The sequence below is a fragment of the Loxodonta africana genome, chromosome X (assembly GCF_030014295.1).
Source record: "Loxodonta africana isolate mLoxAfr1 chromosome X, mLoxAfr1.hap2, whole genome shotgun sequence".
Lineage (NCBI taxonomy): Eukaryota > Metazoa > Chordata > Mammalia > Proboscidea > Elephantidae > Loxodonta > Loxodonta africana.
In genome coordinates, this window is record NC_087369.1 from 171,756,520 (window position 1) to 171,777,183 (window position 20,664).

Sequence of the window (20,664 nt, forward strand, 5' to 3'; positions counted from 1 at the left end):
TTCCAGCCCTGGGTGGAGGGTGCACACAGAGGCAGAGGGGAGATGAAGAGTGTGTGTCCGATCCACCGACGTCCTCCCCGGAAAGAAGGGCCTTTAATCTGGCATTTCGATATTTAGCTTGGGAGAAGGGAGCACATACTTTCCAGGGCTCTGTGTAACAACTACCCTGGCCTTCTTTCGAAACATAGGAGCAATTTTAGGAGGTTATCTTTGTGATGAAGGTCATATGAGATGTTTCCGTATTCTCTTAAAAATGGGAAAATTTCAAGCAGAAACTGACAGAAATCTTCCGAATACCGAACCACCCTGAAAAATAAGAAAACACTTTTTCAAAAACTTGGTTCAAGTGAGTTTCACATAAATTTTCTTTCCCGACCGTGAAGTTGCACTGCTGTGCGGTAATGCTTTATTCTGATGCCCCAGAAACAAAGACTGAACCCGGACTGAAAACCTGGAACTTGACCAGGCCCTCCAGGTGACCCTGAGGGTACACACAGCTGAGAACCTCGGCTCTAAACCAAAAAACCAAACCGAAGCCGTTGCTGTTGAGTCTATTCTGACTCATAGCGACCCTACGGGACAGAGTGGAACTGCCCCATGGGGTTTCCGAGGAGCAACTGATGGATTCGAACCCTCAACCCGTTGGTTCAGCAGCCAAGCTGTTAACCAGGGCTCTAGCGAGGCCCAGATACCTGTGGGAACCTAGATGATGCTGTCATTCTCTTAATCGTCCCTGGTCCAACCCTCACGTGGATGACATAGGATGTCATCCGGTTAGAAGAATTCTGTCACTCCCAGGATGAGGGAGGCCATCAGGCATGTGCTGGTCCTGGCCAGCAGGAGGCCTGGGCTCCAGGGGCCACTCCAGCAACTTCTAGGAGGCCAGTCTTTCCTGCACCCAGCACAGGAACGTCAGCTCCATGCTGGCTTTCCTGGCGCACAGCCAACAAGGACAGCCAGGGCTGCACACTAGGCCCCTCACCACCTCCACTGCACTGGCTTGCAGAAGAGCAGCCTCTCGGGGTGTGCGCAAGGGAGCCCCTGAGCCTAGCAAACAGGGGACCACACCGTGTTGTTGGAGAGGAAGAAAATGCCAATTAAGTACCACTGACAAGACTAGGTTTAGGAGGGGCTGATGGGCTGGTTCTGGTATCCCTCAACTCGCTGCCCGACACTGCTAGAGAAGAGTGGTGCCAGCTAGTGGAGAGTAAGCTGATGGCGTGGCTTTCCGCTGAAGATCTGAGACCCGCCTCAGGCCCTGCTTTCCCAGGCAAGCACCTTCATTTGGAGCCCTCAGGTTCCTCCTTTCCTAGAGTGTGGGTGCGCACGCAAACACACACGCACAAGGGCTCCCAAAGGCTGTGAACATAGGGTGGTTTCCTCGCTTCTGCCCAAAGGTGGTTGCTATGAGAGTGATCAGTGAAAGCCACAGCAGGACAAATACTGGTGGTATACAGGAGAATGCGTTGTGGCCGTCCAGTTTGTGAACCAGCGGCATCTAAAGAAAGAAACAGTCAAGGTCATACCGATGCAACATCTGCAAGTAGTCAGAGGAAGCCTGCAGCCAGAGCCTCACTAGACACCCTCAGCAGGTCTCAGGGAGGGAAGTGAGCACTAGAGGAAAGAAGTGGCACGACGATGGTCATCCAGCTCAGGGCATTTTTATGTGTGTCCTCCGCTGCTGCACTATCACATCCATGGAGCGCAGGAACAAGACGGACCACACGATGTAGTAGAGGACAACCACACACAAAAAGAACATGAGAATCCACAGGGGACACACACAACCTGAGGGGAGGAGGAGAGGCATCTCTGCAGCTTCCACCACAGCAGATGGAGGCGTTGGCAAAGCCCTGCTGGGTCTCTCTAGTTAAGACAGTGCAAGACTAGACAGTGCAAGATGGAATAAGGACAGTCCTACCTCAGGGGACAGCTGGGGGGACAGCATAGTGTTTTTAGCACAGAACCTGCGCTCGGGAATGTTTTCCATGGGTAACTCTGCAGGTAGACAAGCCTTCCTCTGCCCCTACTGCTTGTCAGTCATCCAGTCCTGTTAGCATCCTGGCTCCCTGAGGGCCCAGGGCAGAGCTGTCACCCTGCGGACAGAGACACTCTCTCGCCCTCTCTCTTCACAGGCAGCACTCTGCATCCTGCTCCAGCTACTTGGCAATGTATTTGGGAACTCACTCCCCGGAAACGTCAGCTGCCGAGCTTTCTACAGACCCCCTGGCTAAATTTGTAGATAGACGCCGGGTGCCTACACTCCCCCGTCCATGTCTCCACGCCAGTGCAGGCTCTGTAAGTTGCTGTGGGACCAGAAAGATCTTACTCCACCTCATACAGCCCGCAGGTAACAGTGGAGGCATCAGCTGGCCAGGCTCTTGCATGGCCCCCAGCCCCTTGGACTACTTTCTCAGTTATTCATTTTTCCTTTATTCACCATCATACAGGGAAATTGATTTTTTTCTTTTGTGTACAGTTCTATGACTTTGGACACATATACAGATTCATGTAACCGCTGCCACAAGATGGATACAGAACAGTTCTACAGCCCCATAAAACACTCCCATGCTAGCCGCCTTTACTGTTGCACACTCTCCCCACCCATAACCCCTGGCAACCACTATCACTATACTTTTGTCCTGTCTAGAATGTTATATAAATGGAATCAAACAGCATGCAACTTTTTCGGACGGGTTTCTCTCAATCAGCATGCCTTTGAGCTTCATTCCCTTTGTGTGTATATGGACGCTGTGCATATATGGATGCTGTGTGTATACGGACGGGTCCTTCTTTTATATTGCAGAGTGGTATTCAATGGTATAGATTTACCTGTTTGCCTGTCCATTCACTGACTGAAGAGTATCCAGTCTGGAGCTATCACAAATAAAGCTGCTACAAACCTAAGTTTTCATTTCCCTAGGGTAAATACCCACCCACGTATCTGGCACTTTGTCGTACCGTGGGAACTTGAGTGTTTGCTCTGATGCTGGCAGCTATGCCAGCAGTATTTAGGTACCAACAGGGTCACCCATGGCAGACAGGTGTCAGCTTTCAGACTAAGACAGACTAGGAAGAAGGAGCTGGCAGTCTGCTTCTGAAAAGAATTAGCTAGTGGAAACCTTATGAATAGCAGCGTAACAGCGTATGATATAGTGCCGGAAGATGAGCCCCTCAGGTTGGAAGGCACTCAGAAGACAATGGAAGAAGAGCTGCCTCCTCAAAGTAAAGCCGACCTTAATGACACGTATGAGGTCAAGTTGTTGGGACCTTCATTTGCTGATGTGGCACAACTCAAAATGGGAAGAAGCAGTTGCAAGCATCAATTAATGATTGGAACATGGGATGTACAAAGTATGAATCTAGGAAAATTGGAATTCATCAGAGATGTAATGGAACACATAAATAGCAGTATCCTAGGTATTAGTGAGCTGAAATGGGTTAGTATTGGCCATTTTGAATTGGACAATTATATGGTGTACTATGACAGAAATGACAACTTGAAGAGGAATGCCATTGTATTCATCATCAAAAAGAACATATTGAGATCTGTCCTGAAGCAGAATGCTGTCAGTGATAGGATAATATCCATACACTGAATAGGTGTGGTGAAAGGATACAACCTTGATGCACACCTTTCTGAGTCATAGTGACCCTGTAGGGCAGAGTAGAATTGCCCCATAGAGTTTCCAAGGAGCGCCTGGCGGATTTGAACTGCCGACCCTTTGGTTAGCAGCCGTAGCACTTAACCACTACACTACCAGGGTTTCCTTGCTCTAGACAGGATACTGTTTCTCACCTGGGCATTGAGAAATCAGAGCTGTGGCAGGAAAGCCTAGTGAACTGTTCTTAATTAATGGGGCTGTGACACTCATTGTGCGGAAACCCATGCACAACATGAGGAAACAAATCATGCTCTCTCTTCTCAACACAAAAGTCGGGAAGTTCCATGGAAGAGTGGTCCGAGAGTCAACTAAAAGACTAAATGCCAACATTTACCACATCCACAGGGCAGAAATGCTACATTTCTCCCCTATGAATTGGCTCAAGGGCAGCCAACAATGATTTCTGTAAGTAGGTTTGTCTGGCCTTCCCAAAAGGAGCCCTGGTGATGCAGTGCTTAAGGCACTCGACTGCTAACCACAAGGTCAGGGTTCGAAACCACCAGTAGTTCTGTGGGAGAAAGACGTGGCAGCCTGCTTCTGTAGAGATTTACGGCCTTGGAAACCCTATGGGATCGCTTTGACTTGGAATCAACTTCACGGCAGTGGGTTTGGATTGGTTTTGGGGGCTTCCCGAAGACCTTGATTTCAACCCAGCTGCCACCTGAGTGAAACAGTATCAACTGAAGTTCAATTGCCAGGAAGACAAGGACAAATTCTACAAATAAAGAAAGAAACACCCACTTGTGCTCCAAAGAGGGACCTGGACACACTGAATATTAAGAAAACACAAAGGAAAAAACTATTTTTAAAAAGATACATGAGAGGGGGGCCAAGATGGCTGACTAGGTAGACACTACCTCGGATCCCTCTTGCAACAAAGACTCGGAAAAACAAGTGAATCGATCACATACATGACAATCTACGAACCCTGAACAACAAACACAGATTTAAAGAGTTGACCTGACTGACAGAGACGGAGAACGAACAACTATGGGGAAGCAGCGACTGTTTTCAGAGCCTGGAGCCAGCGTCCCAGTCAGGTAACCTTGGCGCCGGGCTTAGGACTGGGACCAGGGGACCTGAACACACCATCTTGTGACGGCGCAAACACGGGGTGCAGCCCTACCCCCCTGAACTGACCCCGGGAGGCGGCCCAGGCGGTCTGCGCGGGTGGCCTGGCAACGCGGCTGGTGGGAGGAGAAGTCCCTGGGAGGCAGTGACTGGTTTTGGAGCCGGGAGTGCAGCGTCCCAGCCGGGGAACCTTGGCGCCGGGTTTGGACTGGGCGCAGGTGAGCTGAACACATCTTGTGATGGCGCAAACATTGGGCGCAGCCCTACTCCCCTGAACTAACCCCGGGAGGGGGCCCAGCCGGTCCACGGGGGCGGCGCAGTGACGCAGCTGGTGGGACGAGAAGTCCCCGGGAGGCAGCGACTGATTTTGGAGCTGGGAGTGCAGCGTCCCAGCAGGGGAACCTTGACGCTGGGCTTTGGACTGGCAGTGGAGGATCTGACCTCAGCTTCAGAGGGCCAGACCCTCGGGGACAATCTCCACACAGCCAGCACACATAGGCGACACGACCCTCGGGAATCTCAGATAAAATAGTCATCCCAAGCAAGATAAGCAACTTTGGCTTTATTCCGGGGTGTACCCTCTCCTGAACCCTCCCCCACCCTTCCCAGGCGGCTTCATTGACATTGGAATTTCCTGAGCCAGAGGAAGAACGGCTCCGGCTCCGCGGCTTTGCTTTTCCCTTTTTTTTTGGTCTTTTCCTAACCCACTCTTCCGGCCTGAGAGAGGCAACCACAAAAAACCCAGGGACCAAAAATCCTTCCCTAATTGGACTAAAAACACAGAACCAGCTCCAGCCAAGCATATAAAATCCAAATCTCGGGCTTTCATCCTTACAGGGAACAAGGTGGCTGTAATAATGCAAAGGCAGTTCTGATAGGGATCTGACTGCATTTTTTTTAGCGGATTTACTGGAAAAACAAATTTCCCAGGTCTGATATCTCTGCTTATTCAACAGAGCCCTAACTGACCCACAACAGGGAACTGAGGGCTGAAGCTCCCCCAGACCACCTAGCTCCTGCCTTAGGGGTCTAAGGAGGGTGACACCTACCAATCAGTAGAGGTACTTGCATTGGGGGCCTAAGGTACAGCTGCAGAGCCCTACCACCAAGGTGCTGCAGGAATAGAGACACACCTACCTCACTGACACTTGGGGGAAGCCTGTCAGCATCCTGCCCCCCCTGGAGTGTGAACCCCAGCTGCTAATAGAATCTGGTGCACACAACTATCACCACTACTTCTCGAGGTGGATAGGTGTTACGGTGCAGCACACACTTGATGGCCCAAAATCAGATTCTACTCGAGAATAGTGAATAGACTCAGGCATATATATCTGGCAACAGCCCAAACCAGCTGGTAATAGGTCATAAGTAAGTCAAAGGCTACAACAAACAAGACAGCACAATCTACTAGCCCATCCACGTATACTGAAAGAAAACAAAACAAGATAAGACTCAGTGAACAAATACAGAATAAATCACTACTATATTTTTAATTTAAATTAAAATATTTTAGTGATGGCTCGGAGACAGCAGTCAATATCAAACCACATGAAGAAGCAGACCATGACAGCTTCTACAACCCCCCAAACAAAAGAATCAAAATCTTTCCCAAATGAAGATACAATCCTGGAATTATCAGATACAGAATATGAAAAACTAATTTACAGAATGCTTCAAGACATCAGGGTTGACCTCAGAAATGAAATAAGGCAAACTGCAGAAAAAGCCAAGGAACACACTGATAAAACAGTTGAAGAACTCAAAAAGATTATTCAAGAACATAGTGGAAAAATTAACAAGTTGCAAGAATCCATAGAGAGACAGCATGCAGAAATCCAAAAGATTAACAATAAAATTACAGAATTAGACAACGCAATAGGAAGTCAGAGGAGCAGACTCGAGCAATTAGAATGCAGAGTGGGAAATCTGGAGGACCAGGGAATTAACACCAACATAGCTGAAAAAAATCAGATAGAAGAATTAAAAAAATGAAGAAACCCTAAGAATCATGTGGAACTCTATCAAGAAGGATAACTTGCATGTGATTGGAGTCCCAGAACAGGGAGAGAGGACAGAAAACACAGAGAAAATAGTTGAAGATCTGCTGACAGAAAACTTCCCTGGCATCATGAAAGACGAAAGGATATCTATCCGAGATACTCATCGAACCCCATTTAAGATTGATCCAAAAAGAAAAACACCAAGACATATTATCATCAAACTTGCCAAAACCAAAGATAAAGAGAAAATTTTAAAAGCAGCCAGGGAGAAAAGAAAGGTCTCCTTCAAGGGAGAATCAATAAGTTCAGACTACTCAGCAGAAACCATGCAGTCAAGAAGGCAATAGGATGACATATACAGAGCACTGAAGGAGAAAAATTGCCAGCCAAGGATCATATATCCAGCAAAACTCTCTCTGAAATATGAAGGCGAGATTAAGATATTAACAGATAAACACAAGCATAGAGAATTTGCAAAAACCAAACCAAAGCTACAAGAAATACTAAAGGAAATTGTTTGGTCAGAAAACCAATAATATCAGATACCAGCACAACACAAGCTCACAGAACAGAACATCCTGATATCAACTCAAATAGGAAAATCACAAAAACAAATTAATATTAATTTAAAAAAATGCTCAAAACAGGGAATCATTGAAGTCAATCTGTAAAAGATCACAAAAATCAAAAAGAGGGACTAAATACAGGTGGCATAGAACTGCCATATGGAGAGGGATACAAGGCGATATAGGACAATACAAGTTAGGTTTTATTTAGAGAAACAAGAGTAAATATTAAGGTAACCACAAAGAGGTATAACAACTCCATAACTCAAAATAAAAGCCAAGAAAAACGTAACGACTCAACAAACATAAAGTCAAATACTATGAAAATGAGGATCTCACAATTTACAAAGAAAAACGTCTCAGCACAAAAAAGTAAGTGGAAAAATGAAATTGTCAACAACACACATAAAAAGGCATCAAAATGACAACACTAAACACTTACTTATCTATTAATTACGCTGAATGTAAATGGACTAAATGCACCAATAAAGAGACAGAGAGTCTCAGACCGGATAAAGAAACACGATCCGTCTATATGCTGCCTACAAGAGACACACCTTAGACTTAGAGACACAAACAAACTAAAACTCAATGGATGGAAAAAAATATATCAAGCAAACAATAAGCAAAAAAGAAGAGGAGCAGCAATATTAATTTCTGACAAAATAGACTTTAAACTTAAATCCACCACAAAGGATAAAGAAGGACACTACATAATGATAAAAGGGACAATTGACCAGGAAGATATAACCATATTAAATATTTATGCACCCAATGACAGGGCTGCAAGATACATAAATCAAATTTTAATAGAACTGAAAAGTGAGATAGACACCTCCACAATTATAGTAGGAGATTTCAACACACCACTTTTAGAGAAGGACAGGACATCCAGTAAGAAGCTCAACAGACACGGAAGACCTACTTACAACAATCAACCAACTTGACCTCATTGACTTATACAGAACTCTCCACCCAACTGCTGCAAAGTATATTTTTTTTTCTAGCGCACATGGAACATTCTCTAGACTAGACCACATATTAGGTCATAAAACAAACCTTTGCAGAATCCAAAACATCAAAATATTACAAAGCATCTTTTCAGACCACAAGGCCATAAAAGTGGAAATCAATAATAGAAAAACTAGGGAAAAGAAATCAAATACTTGGAAACTGAACAATACCCTCCTGAAAAAAGACTGGGTTATAGAAGACATTAAGGAGGGAATAAGGAAACGCATAGAATGCAACGAGAATGAAAATACTTCCTATCAAAACCTCTGGGACACAGCAAAAGCAGTGCTCAGAGGCCAATTTATATCGATAAATGCACACATACAAAAAGAAGAAAGAGCCAAAATCAGAGAACGGTCCCTACAACTTGAACAAATAGAAAGTGAGCAACAAAAGAATCCATCAGGCACCAGAAAAAAACAAATAATAAGAAATAGAGCTGAACAAAATGAATTAGAGAACAGAAAAACAATTAACAAAGCCAAAAGCTGGTTCTTTGAAAAAATTAACAAAATTGATAAGCCATTGGCTAGACTGACTAAAGAAATACAGGAAAGGAAACAAATGACCCGAATAAGAAACGAGAAGGGCCACATCACAACAGACCCAACTGAAATTAAAAGAATCATATCAGATTATTACGAAAAATTGTACTCTAACAAATTTGCAAACCTAGAAGAAATGGATGAATTCCTGGAAAAACACTACCTACCTAAACTAACACAATCAGAAGTAGAACAACTAAATAGACCCATAACAAAAAAAGAGATTGAAACGGTAATCAAAAAACTCCCAACAAAAAAAAACCCTGGCCCGGATGGCTATACTGCACAGTTCTACCAAACTTTCAGAGAAGAGATAACACCACTACTACTAAAGGTATTTCAAAGCATAGAAAATGACAGAATACTACCTAACTCATTCTATGAAGCCACCATTTCCCTGATACCAAAACCAGGTAAAGCCATCACAAAAAAAGAAAATTACAGACCTATATCCTTCATGAGCATAGATGCAAAAATCCTCAACACAATTCTAGCCAATAGAATTCAACAACATATCAAAAAAATAATCCACCACGACCAAGTGGGATTCATACCAGGTATGCAGGGCTGGTTTAATATTAGAAAAACCATTCATGTAATCCACCATATAAATAAAACAAAAGACAAAAACCACATGATCTTATCAATTGATGCAGAATAGGCATTTGACAAAGTCCAACACCCATTTATGATAAAAACTCTGACCAAAATAGGAATTGAAGGAAAATTCCTCAACATAATAAAGGGCATCTATACAAAGCCAACAGCCAACATCACTCTAAATGGAGAGAGCCTGAAAGCATTTCCCTTGAGAACGGGAACCAGACAAGGAAGCCCTTTATCACCACTCTTATTCAACACTGTGCTAGATAGAGGTCCTAGCCAGAGCAATTAGGCTAGACAAAGAAATAAAGGGCATCCGGATTGGCAAGGAGGAAGTAAAATTATCTCTATTTGCAGATGACATGATCTTATACACAGAAAACCCCAAGGAATCCTCCAGAAAACTACTGAAACTAATAGAAGAGTTTGGCAGAGTCTCAGGTTATAAGATAAACATACAAAAATCAGTTGGATTCCTCTACATCAACAAAAAGAACATCGAAGAGGAAATCACCAAATCAATACCATTCACAGTAGCCCCCAAGAAGATAAAACACATAGGAATAAATCTTACCAAAGATGTAAAAGACCTATACAAAGAAAACTACAAAGTACTACTACGAGAAACTAAAAAGGACCTACTTAAGTGGAAAAACATACCTTGCTCATGGATAGGAAGACTTAACATAGTAAAAATGTCTATTGTACCAAAAGGCATCTATACATACAATGCACTTCCGATCCAAATTCCAATGACATTTTTTAATGTGATGGAGAAACAAATCACCAACTTCATATGGCAGGGAAAGAAGCCCCGGATAAGGAAAGCATTACTGAAAAAGAAGAAGAAAGTGGGAAGCCTCTCTCTACCTGATTTCAGAACCTATTATACAGCCACAGTAGTCAAAACAGCCTGGTACTGGTACAACAACAGGCACATAGACCAATGGAACAGAATTGAGAACCCAGATATAAGTCCATCCATATATGAGCAGCTGATATTCGACAAAGGCCAGTTAATTAGGGAAAAGATAGTCTTTTTAACAAATGGTGCTGGCATAACTGGATATCCATTTGCAAAAAAATGAAACAGGACCCATACCTCACACCATGCACAAAAACTAACTCCAAGTGGATCAAAGACCTAAACAGAAAGACTAAAACGATAAAGATCATGGAAGAAAAAATAGGGACGATGTTAGGAGCCCTAATACAAGGCATAAACAGAATACAAAACATTACTAAAAATGACGAAGAGAAACCAGATAACTGGGAGCTCCTAAAAATCAAACACCTATGCTCCTCTAAAGACTTCACCAAAAGAGTAAAAAGACCACCTACAGACTGGGAAAGAATTTTCAGCTATGACATCTCCAACCAGTGCCTGATCTCTAAAATCTATATGATTCTGTCAAAACTCAACCACAAAAAGACAAACAACCCAATCAAGAAGTGGGCAAAGGATATGAACACGCACTTCACGAAAGAAGATATTCAGGCAGCTAACAGATACATGAGAAAATGCTCTCGATCATTAGCCATTAGAGAAATGCCAATTAAAACTACGATGAGATTCCATCTCACTCCAACAAGGCTGGCATTAATCCAAAAAACACAACATAATAAATGTTGGAGAGGCTGCGGAGAGATTGGAACACTTATACACTGCTGGTGGGTATGTAAAATGGTACAATCACTTTGCAAATGGATTTGGCGCTTCCTTAAAAAGCTAGATTTGGCGCTTCCTTAAAAAGCTAGAAATAGAACTACCATATGACCCAGCAATCCCACTCCTTGGAATATGTCCTAGAAAAATAAGAGCCTTTACACGAACAGATATATGCACACCCATGTTTATCGCAGCACTGTTTACAATAGCAAAAAGATGGAAGCAATCAAGGTGCCCATCAACAGATGAATGGATAAATAAATAATGGTATATTCATACAATGGAATACTACGCATCGATAAAGAATAGTGAGGAATCTGTGAAACATTTCATAACATGGAGGAACCTGGAAGACGTTATGCTGAGTGAAGTCAGTCAGCTGCAAAAGGACAAATATTGTATAGTACCATTATTATAAGATCTTGAGAAACAGTTTAAACTGAGAAGAACATATTTTTTGTGGTTACGAGAGCGGGGAGGGAGGGAGGTGGGAGAGGGCTATTTACTAATTAGATAGTAGATAAGACCTACTTTAGGTAAAGGGAAGGACAACACTCAATACATGGGAGTTCAGCACAACTGGATTAAACCAAAAGAAAGAAGTTTCCTGAATAAACTGAATGCTTTGAAGGTTAGTGAGCTAGGGGCAGGGATTTGGGGACCATGGTTTCAGGGGACATCCAAGTCAATTGGCATAATAAAATCTATTAAGAAAACATTCTGCATTCCACTTTGAAGAGTGGCTTCTGGGGTCTTAAATGCTAGCAAGCGGCCATCTAATATGCATCAATGAGTCTCAACCCACCTGGATCAAAGGAGAATGGAGAACACCAAGGACACAAAGTAATAAAAAGCTCAAGAGACAGAAAGGGCTACATGAACCAAAGACTACATTATCCTGAGACCAGAAGATCTAGATGGTGCCCAGCCACAACTGATGACTGCCCTGACAGGGAACACAGTGGAGGACCCCTGAGGGAGCAGGGGAACAGTGGGATGCAGACCCCAAATTCTCATAAAAAGACCAGACTTAATGGTCTGACTGAGACTAGAAGGACCCCAGTGGTCATGGCCCCCAGACCATCTGTTGGCCCAGGACAGGAACCATTCCAGAAGCCAGGTCGTCGAACAAGGATTGGACTGGACAATGGGTAGGAGAGGGATGCTGGTGAGGAGTGAGCTACTCAGATCAGGTGGACACTTGAGACTGTTGGCACCTCCTGCCTGGAGGGGAGATGGGAGGGTATCGGGGCTTAGAAGCTGGCAAAATGGACACGAAAAGAGAGAGTGGAAGGAGGGAGTGGGCTGTCTCATTGCGGGGAGAGTAATTGGGAGTATGTAGCAAGGTGTATGTAAGTTTTTATGTGAGAGACTGACTTGATTTGTAAACTTTCACTTAAAGCACAAGAAAAATTTTTTAAAAAATTGATCTTAAAAAAATGATCATAAAGATGTCACTTTCAAAAGCAAACACAAAACCATTAAAAAAAAGAAAGAAAAATACAAGACACTACTGTAAGAAACCAAAAGAGACCTACATAAGTGGAAAAACATACTTTGCTCAGAGATAGGAAGACTCAACACTGTGATAATGTCTGTTCTACCAAAAGCCATCTACAGATACAACGCAACCCCAATCCAAATTTCAGTGGCATTTTCTAACGAGATGGAGAAACAAATCACCAACTTCATATGGAAAGGGTAGAGCCCCTGGATAAGTAAAGCATTACTGAAAAAGAAGAACAAAGTGGGAGGCCTCACACTACCTGATTTTAGAAACTATTATACCATTATGATAGTCAAAACAGCCTGGTACTGGTAAAATAACAGATACATAGACCAATGGATCAGAATTGGGAATCCAGATGTAAATTCATCTACTTAGGAGCAGCTGATATTTGACAAAGCCTAAAGTTAATCTGTTGCTGTCTCTAATTCATGCCTATATGTGGGATGGCATTCTCTGTCCGGATTCGGACCATCCAATGGATGGCTCAAACCCGTCACAGGCAAAAGGCCCAATGCTTTTGCTTGAAATTTCCTTGATCTAAGGGACTATGTTGAAAATTGGGATAGGTGTATACGGCCACCCAAACTTCAAAAGGGTGGGGGGGAATATGTGACCCTAATACTTCACAACAACATGTTTTTTCTCCTTTTCAAACAGGCAATTGAGAGCTTGATGTAACTAACGTCATGATGAATACTCTAAATAACTTGTAAGTTTTTTTTGGTTTTTTGGCCTGTCTTCTTTCTGCATACTTTTGTTAATGACTTTGTTTTGTTCCACCAGGCCACCTGTGACTTATGACCCCCGAAATAAAGATTAGAATCCAGATGTCCAGTATGCATATCTACAGTCTGATAAGGAGACATCTGGTATGTATCTCTTTAGTCCGATAAGAAGTCTCTTATAATTGTCTTGTAATGTATAACCCATCAGGCCACCTGTGGGCTACATGCCTAACGACACTGTGTAACCCTTGCAATGACGATATATAAGCTCTAATGTAAAACTGCCTTTTGGGATTCCATGAAGACAGCTAAGGTTGCTGTTGGGCCAGCCGTTGGTGTCACCTCCTAGCAAACTTTCACTCTCTTTCTGACTTGGAGTACGTTTCATTGGCTCGACTGCTCCAGGGCACGGACCCTAATCAGACAACATCGGCAACATGTACTTACTGCAAAGCAAGGCAGAGCATTTTGAGAGCAGCAGTTGCAAGAAGGAGGAGTTCTACACATTCCAATGTGTGAGTGACTGCAAGAGGTATGAAGGGCTCCAGTAGTCAGAGTTCTCGGAAATTTCAAAACTAGCTTCTACTCTGGGATGCAGTAAGACAGGAGATGCATCATTCCGATCCCCAAAACAAAACAAAAACAAAAACGGCCAGACTAACTTCAAATTCATGAATTTTTTTTTAACAGATCAGAGAGTTGAGGTTGCAGGTGCAAATAATTTTGCCCCAAATCAGAGGAGATACAGTCCCTGCAGGATGAGAGGAGATGTGAGCACTAAGTAGCTTGGTAAACTTACCAAAACCCAGTAAGAAGAGTTCAGTTAGAACTACTGACGAACTGATGCAGGGAGAGTGTGGGATGGCAGGGAACGGTGAACCCCCTGGGGGCCTTCGAAACTGGGAGGGTCTGCACTCTCTTTCACTCTCTTTCTCCATGAACCCCACTGGATGCTTGCAGCAAAGATCAGGAAGAGCTCAAGACCAGACTCGTTGAAGTGCAGACCTTGGGGAGAGGAACATTAGCCACATGGGAAGGGCAAGAAACTCTGCCCAACACATTTCCCCTATGTCCCCTAGAAAAAAAAAAGGCCCCTACTAGCAACAGACCCCTGGCACCAAGTGCTGGAAGGCACAACCATATCACAATGTACCCTCCAGCCTTGCACCTCTTGATCTGACACTGGGTTTGTGGAGGCTTCTTTCTAAATACCGCATCATTGCGGTTATCAAGAAGGTGTGTTGACAGTAGACGCACAAACACCTGCCAGTGATTCCAGGGCTTCGCTTAGACTTACATCTCAGAGGCAGGCACTGGGCAGGCTCTGAAAGCAGATCACAACCTGTCTCTGCCACCGGCTCCCTGTGTAAAGTGTTCAGGAGCTCTCATAAATAGAACTTCTCTGGATCTGGATTCTCCTGGAAGCAAAGTGCAGCTCACCCTAATTACATGGATAACTCCACAGCTTCATAACCCAAATTGTGCTCTTTACAAAATATTTACAGTCCCTGAAGTCATCTTAAAACTGAACAAGAGTTTAGCTGAACTAGTAAATACTGCCTGCCTTGAGCATTATGGTCTTTTGAGAATCATGTATTTGGGACCAGACTGACAACAGCAACTTGAAAGATTGGATGGGAACCTGTGGGGTCAGTGAGTTTACGTCAATGGGGGAGGAACAACTCAGGGAAGGAGGGTGAGAATGGTTGTACAACTCGAAAAATGTAATCAACCTCACTAAAGGATACATGTACAAACTGTTGAATTGGTATATGTTTTGCTATGTATATTCTCAATAACAACAACAAAATAAATAAAATTTAGAAAAAAAATTTACAGACCCTTTGTGCACTCAAGCTTGGGAGAGAAAACAAGTACTTGCTGTCTCCTTCATATTCCAGAAGGTCAGTTTCCACATCAGCATAACTCAGGATTTTGCCCTCAATAGAAACATTCATTCTACATAAAATTTCAATATAGGATGCAATCAGAGTTATCAGTAAGGAATGCAGAATCAAAGGATGTGAGAGGTAAGAGGCACTTGGTGATCAGACCCTTGCTTATCGAAACGCTGCCCGTGGACCAACAGCCTCGGCATCACCTGTGATCTGGTTAGAAATGCAGACTCCCAGGCTCCACCCCAGAACTTCTGAATCAGAATCTGCATTTTGGCAAAATCCCCGAGGGATGTGAATGCATGTTAAAGTTTGAGAAACATGACTGGTTTTCAAACTGTGCTGTGTGGCCTCCTTTGTGTTCTAAAAGGAATGGTCCAAGAAGAGGCTGGGAAGGAGAAGGGGTGCGGGGACCAGGTCATGCTTGAACCGAGCAGCCTGGCTTTGGTCTGTTCAGCAGGTTGAACCTCTAGCTGGACTTCTTTGGACTAACACATTCCGAGTCCACAAAAGGCTGAAAACCGCTGTTCTACATCAAGCATCTCATTTTCTGGGTGGCACAACTGAGATCCTCCAAAGGGTGCAAGGGACTTTGCCAAGATCGTATCACAGTCCCTTGAATACCGTGAGAAATCTCTGAAATTTGCTGGAACAATGTCCAACATGCAAAGATTGAGAACCTGAGCCCCAGCAGAGGACAACATAACAAGCAACGGTGTGGCCTGGCAACAACCCTGCAAGGTGAGCGGCCTTGAACGGCCTGGTTTACGAGAGCAGAGGGAGATGCAGAGAGAAGACTAACTACCAAGGCAACACAGGAAGAGGAGGTTGAGTTTTAAACCCAAGTCAGCTGAGCTTTAAGGCCCAGACTCTGGACCTTGTTATTACACAACATCATGGGCACACACAGTCACCCAGCTCCTCCATGTGCTGTACACACGGGTCTAGTATACGAGCATCATGGAGGCACACCCACTCAAATAAGGGCACGGTTCCATCCTCTCGGACTCACTGGATGCAAACAAGGGCTCCCATGTCCATACCTGGGGCCAACCTGTATAGGCCTTTCTCAGGGAAAATACCAAGCGTGTTGCTGTTTTCATGGTAATGAGCACTAGGAATTTGTGTTTGTTTTAACACCATTTGTCTTGTACCTGACATCCTATGTAATATGGCTTGGGACAGGCAGAAAGATGGAGAAGGCAGGAATGGTTAGAGAAGGGAGAAGAGAAAAGAGCTGTTTTACAATGTATCAACACATTACTCTCAGCACCTGGTTTTTACACTTGATCTTCTCCCCCCAAAGAATCCCTGCCTGGAGCTTTCTACCTTGGGAGCTGCTGGCTAAGTACACCTCTGAGTACCCAGAAACCAAACCCCATTGCTATCGAGTCAATTCCAACTCATAGCGACCCTATGGGACACAGCAGAACTGCCCCACAGGGTTTCCAAGGAGCGGCTGGTGGATTTGAACTGCCGATTTATTGGTCAGTAGCTGCAGTTCTTCACCACTGGGCCACCAAACCTGTTGCTGTAGAGTCGATTCCGACTCATAGTGCCCCTACTGGACACAATAGAACTGCCCATAGGGTTTCCAAGGAGCAGCTGATGGATTTGAAGTGCCGATCTTTTGGTTAGCAGCTGTAGCACTTAACCACTGTGCCAGCAGGGCTCCAAAATTACTAGTGCCTCCTAGTGACCACGGCAGGACTCAAACCTGCAATCTTCTGACCTGAAGTCAGTGGCCTTATCCATTAGCCCATGCAGCCAGTAAACCAAAAAACCAGTGTAAAATGTAGACCCCCTTTAATTGAAAGTGAAGTTGCATGGCCTGGCCAGCAGGTGGCATAATGAGAAAACAGCCTACACATTAAAACCAAAACCAAACCAAACTCACTGCCCTCCAGTTGATTCCACTCATAGCGACCCTATAGGACAGAGTAGAACTCCCCCACAGAATTTCCAAGGCGCGCCTGGTGGGTTGGAACTGCTGACATCTTGGTTAACAGCCGTAGCACTTAACCACTACGCCACCTGGGTTTCCGCCAACATGTTACTGTGGTCTAATTATAGCTTGTATCTTATTTCTTCATTTTTTTTTCTTTTGGTAACTACGTATGTAAGAAAACATTTGAAAATTCAACATTTTTTACATGTACAGTCCACTGACTTTAACCGTGTTCCTCATGTTGTCCAACCATCATCTGTTTCCAAATGTTTCCATCACCCTTAACAGAAGCTCAGTGCCCCCTAAGCCATGAGTCTCCCTCCCCGCCTCCCCCCCACCCACCTGCCCTGGTAACCACTAACAAACTCGGGTCTCTATATATTGGCCTAGTCTCGGTATTTTCTATACGGGAGATCATAAGATACCCGTCCCTTTGTGACCGCCTTATTTCACTCAGCATAACGCTTTCAAGGTTCATCCATGTTGTAGCATGTATCAGGAGCAACAAAAGAGAAAATTGATAAATAGGACCTCATCAAAATTAAAAACTTTGGTTCATCAAAGGACTTTATCAACAAAATGAAAAGACAACCTACAGACTGGAAGAAAATCTGGGGGACCCATACACCTAGTAAGGGTTTAACAGCTAATACCTTTTTATACAAAGAGAGGGCGGCCTCTTTCTTCAGCTTTCTGTAAGCATTCATTTGTGTGGATTCTAGGTGAGTGAGAGAAAACGCCTCTTCTTCTCTTGTCTTGCCTTCACCCAACGTCCTCCTCCCAAGGTGACGTTTCCAGAGGTATTTCCTGAATGCTGCCGCAGCCCAGGCCATCCATGAGCCCTCCCGAGGAAACCACATCATACCTTCTTTCTGCAGGTCAGTCAGTGGCAGTCAGGGGGCCACACGGGACAAATCACCTCTCTGGTGGGGTCCTGGCAGGATCTCACCCCAACACCCTCCATCCCCCACCTTCCACTCTCCACAGTGCATTTTAAAGTCAGGAGCAAAAACTGGAAAACTCAGCACAAGCCAGGAAAAAGACGCAGCCTTAAGGTTCCTCCAAAGGAAAAGACCCCTTTCCAGATCACCAACGACAGGCACCCACTGCTGGGAAGATCTTCTCTTCTGGAGCAGGCTGCCCCTGAGCCACTGGGAGCCTGCCTCTTGCTCATCAACACACCCCTGGGGTAGACACACAGCCTGACCCCCCGACAAATGACTGACTCAACAACCAAGTGAAATCGGTGAAGTTTTCTCAGGAAGAGAACCAACAGTTTGCCTTAAAAATATATGCTCACGATGAAAACCAAGTTTGGGCATTGGCCTCATGCCCACAAAACACAGCCCAGACTCCTTAGGGTGGCCTTTAGGAAACGGAGGCCCCTGAGTGTCCTAGCCTCACCTCCCACGACCTCCCTCCAGCCATGAAATTTTCCTCAGTTGCCTGAAGGTATCTGACCCTTTCAGCCTGCACTTCCCTCACCTTCCACCTAACGAAATCCTTTTTACCTTCAAGACTCAGCTCGAATGCCCGTCGCCCTCTGTGATGCCTCCCCTCCGCTGGGCCCCTTACCCAGGGTGAACGGTTCCTGCCTCTTCACGCTTACCTGCCTCAGTCAGCCTCATTTTAGACTCTGAGGTTTAGATTTCTGCCTGTAAAACACCAGCCCTGTGAGTGACACGGAGAGGAGTGTGTACCTTTGAAGAGCCTCTTACATGACAGGAGAGACAGAGGTGTCCACTTTGCAAGATGATCCTCTTGTCCTCAGATGTGCCCTCTCCCTTCCGGCTGGGTTTTCACTGATGATAACAGACCATGGTGATGCCCAGGTAACAACGCCCTGGAAACAAATCCCTTTCAGAACCGAGGCATTGTCTGATGAACAAAACAGGTCAAGCACCGCCCACGAAGTGGGCTACAGGGTGAAGTGGCTGTTCTGCCTACCTCAGAGAAGATGCCGGGGCCTTCACCTCCATTGCTCAGCCCACACCCTCTGGACACCCATTCTGGGTATAAGCTCATTCATTCCGTTAATACAGATGGGGCAGCCTACTGTAGGCCAGGTACTACAAGGGCCTGACCATCCGTGCCCAAGGTGGCCCCCATAGAGGGCAGCCCTTGCTCCCTGGGGGGCTGGTAGAGACTTTCTCAGGTTGGCATCTTGGCCAGAAGACACACCCTGCCCAAGCCTGCTCCCTTCCTTTTCCTTTAACAGATGTTACTCCCAGTAAGCCTTTGGCTCTCCTAACTCTCTCTCAGGGTTGGCTTCCCGGAGCACTCGGCCCAAGAAAGTTGGTTCTGGAGTGGTCCAAGAACGCAGGAGGGAAGATGGGGTCTTGGTACAGGGTCACTCACCGCCTGCCCAGCTGGTAAGGAGGATCCCATCCCTGGAGGAAGCAGTGTGCAGACAGCCCCGGACACAGGGTGGCAGCCTAGTGGTTGGAGTTTTCAGGTTAGAACTTCAAGTCTGCTGGCAGGTTGAGGAGATCCAGGCCTATGGAATGTACAGGAGGGACATTGGTATGCGGCGACTCAGCAAACTCTGTCTCAGCGTCAACTTCAGGAGAACCCCCTGTGCTAGGGTTTCTGAGGGAGGGTGTCCCTGGAGAATGCAATAAATGGCAGAATGAACTGCAGAGCTAGGGAGATGTCTTCCAAGAACCTTTCAGACTAGGGGGTATTCCTTTGCATTGACTGTAACAAGAGCAGATAGGCAAGCAGCAGGAAAGAGACTGGGGCCCGGAGGAGACCACCGTGTGTATGGAATGGAAACCAAGACAGAGTTGGAACCTGGACACTTTCACAGGGCGCTATGGATTGAACTGTCCCCCCAATATGTGTTGGAATCCTCACCCCTGTACCTGTGGATGTGATTCTTTTGGAAATAGCATTTTCTTCCTTATGCTGAAAGGCAGCCCTGGTGGTGCAGTGGTTCAAATGCTTGGCTGCTAACCAAAAGGTTGTCGGTTAGAACCCGCCAGCCACTCCGCGGGAGAAAGACATGGCAGTCGGCTTCCATAAAGATTTACAGCCTTGGAAACCCTATGGGACAGGTCTACTCTGTCCTAAAGCGTTGCTATAAGTTGGAATCAACTCAATAGCAGTGGCGGGGGGTGGGGGTCCTAAATCTAATCACTTCTGAGGACTACAAAGAGCAGAATGGACAACAGTATCACATATATCGGGGAACACAGGTGCCACGTGAGGATGGTCTACAAGCCATGGAACCCAGGAAGGCCCAGGACTACTGACAATGAAGGAATCAACATGGCCGTGACCGTGATTTGGAATTTAGCCTCCAGAGCTGTGAGAAAATAAATTCCCATTTTTTGAAGCCCCCGACTTGTGCTATTTCTATTACAGCAGCACTAGGAAACTAAGACACAGGAGTAGCCAGATGCCCCCCTCCCCAACACAAGTGAAGCGACTTCCCCTGGGACCACCCCGTGC

General features: G+C 45.2%; 1 long non-coding RNA gene across 3 annotated transcripts in view; it reads right to left on the minus strand.

Moving 5' to 3' along the window:
* Positions 1-20,664, minus strand: part of LOC135228808 (uncharacterized) — a 24,626-nt gene continuing 3,962 nt past the window's right edge. For 2 of the 3 annotated variants that reach the window (XR_010319670.1, XR_010319671.1), the window contains exons 2-4: positions 19,570-19,708; positions 18,912-19,054; positions 1-306 (exon numbers count right to left, since the gene is read on the minus strand). This is a non-coding gene — a long non-coding RNA (uncharacterized LOC135228808). Of the gene's footprint in view, positions 307-18,911; positions 19,055-19,569; positions 19,709-20,075; positions 20,173-20,664 lie in introns of those variants that run through there. The other variant, XR_010319672.1, reaches the window with a different exon arrangement.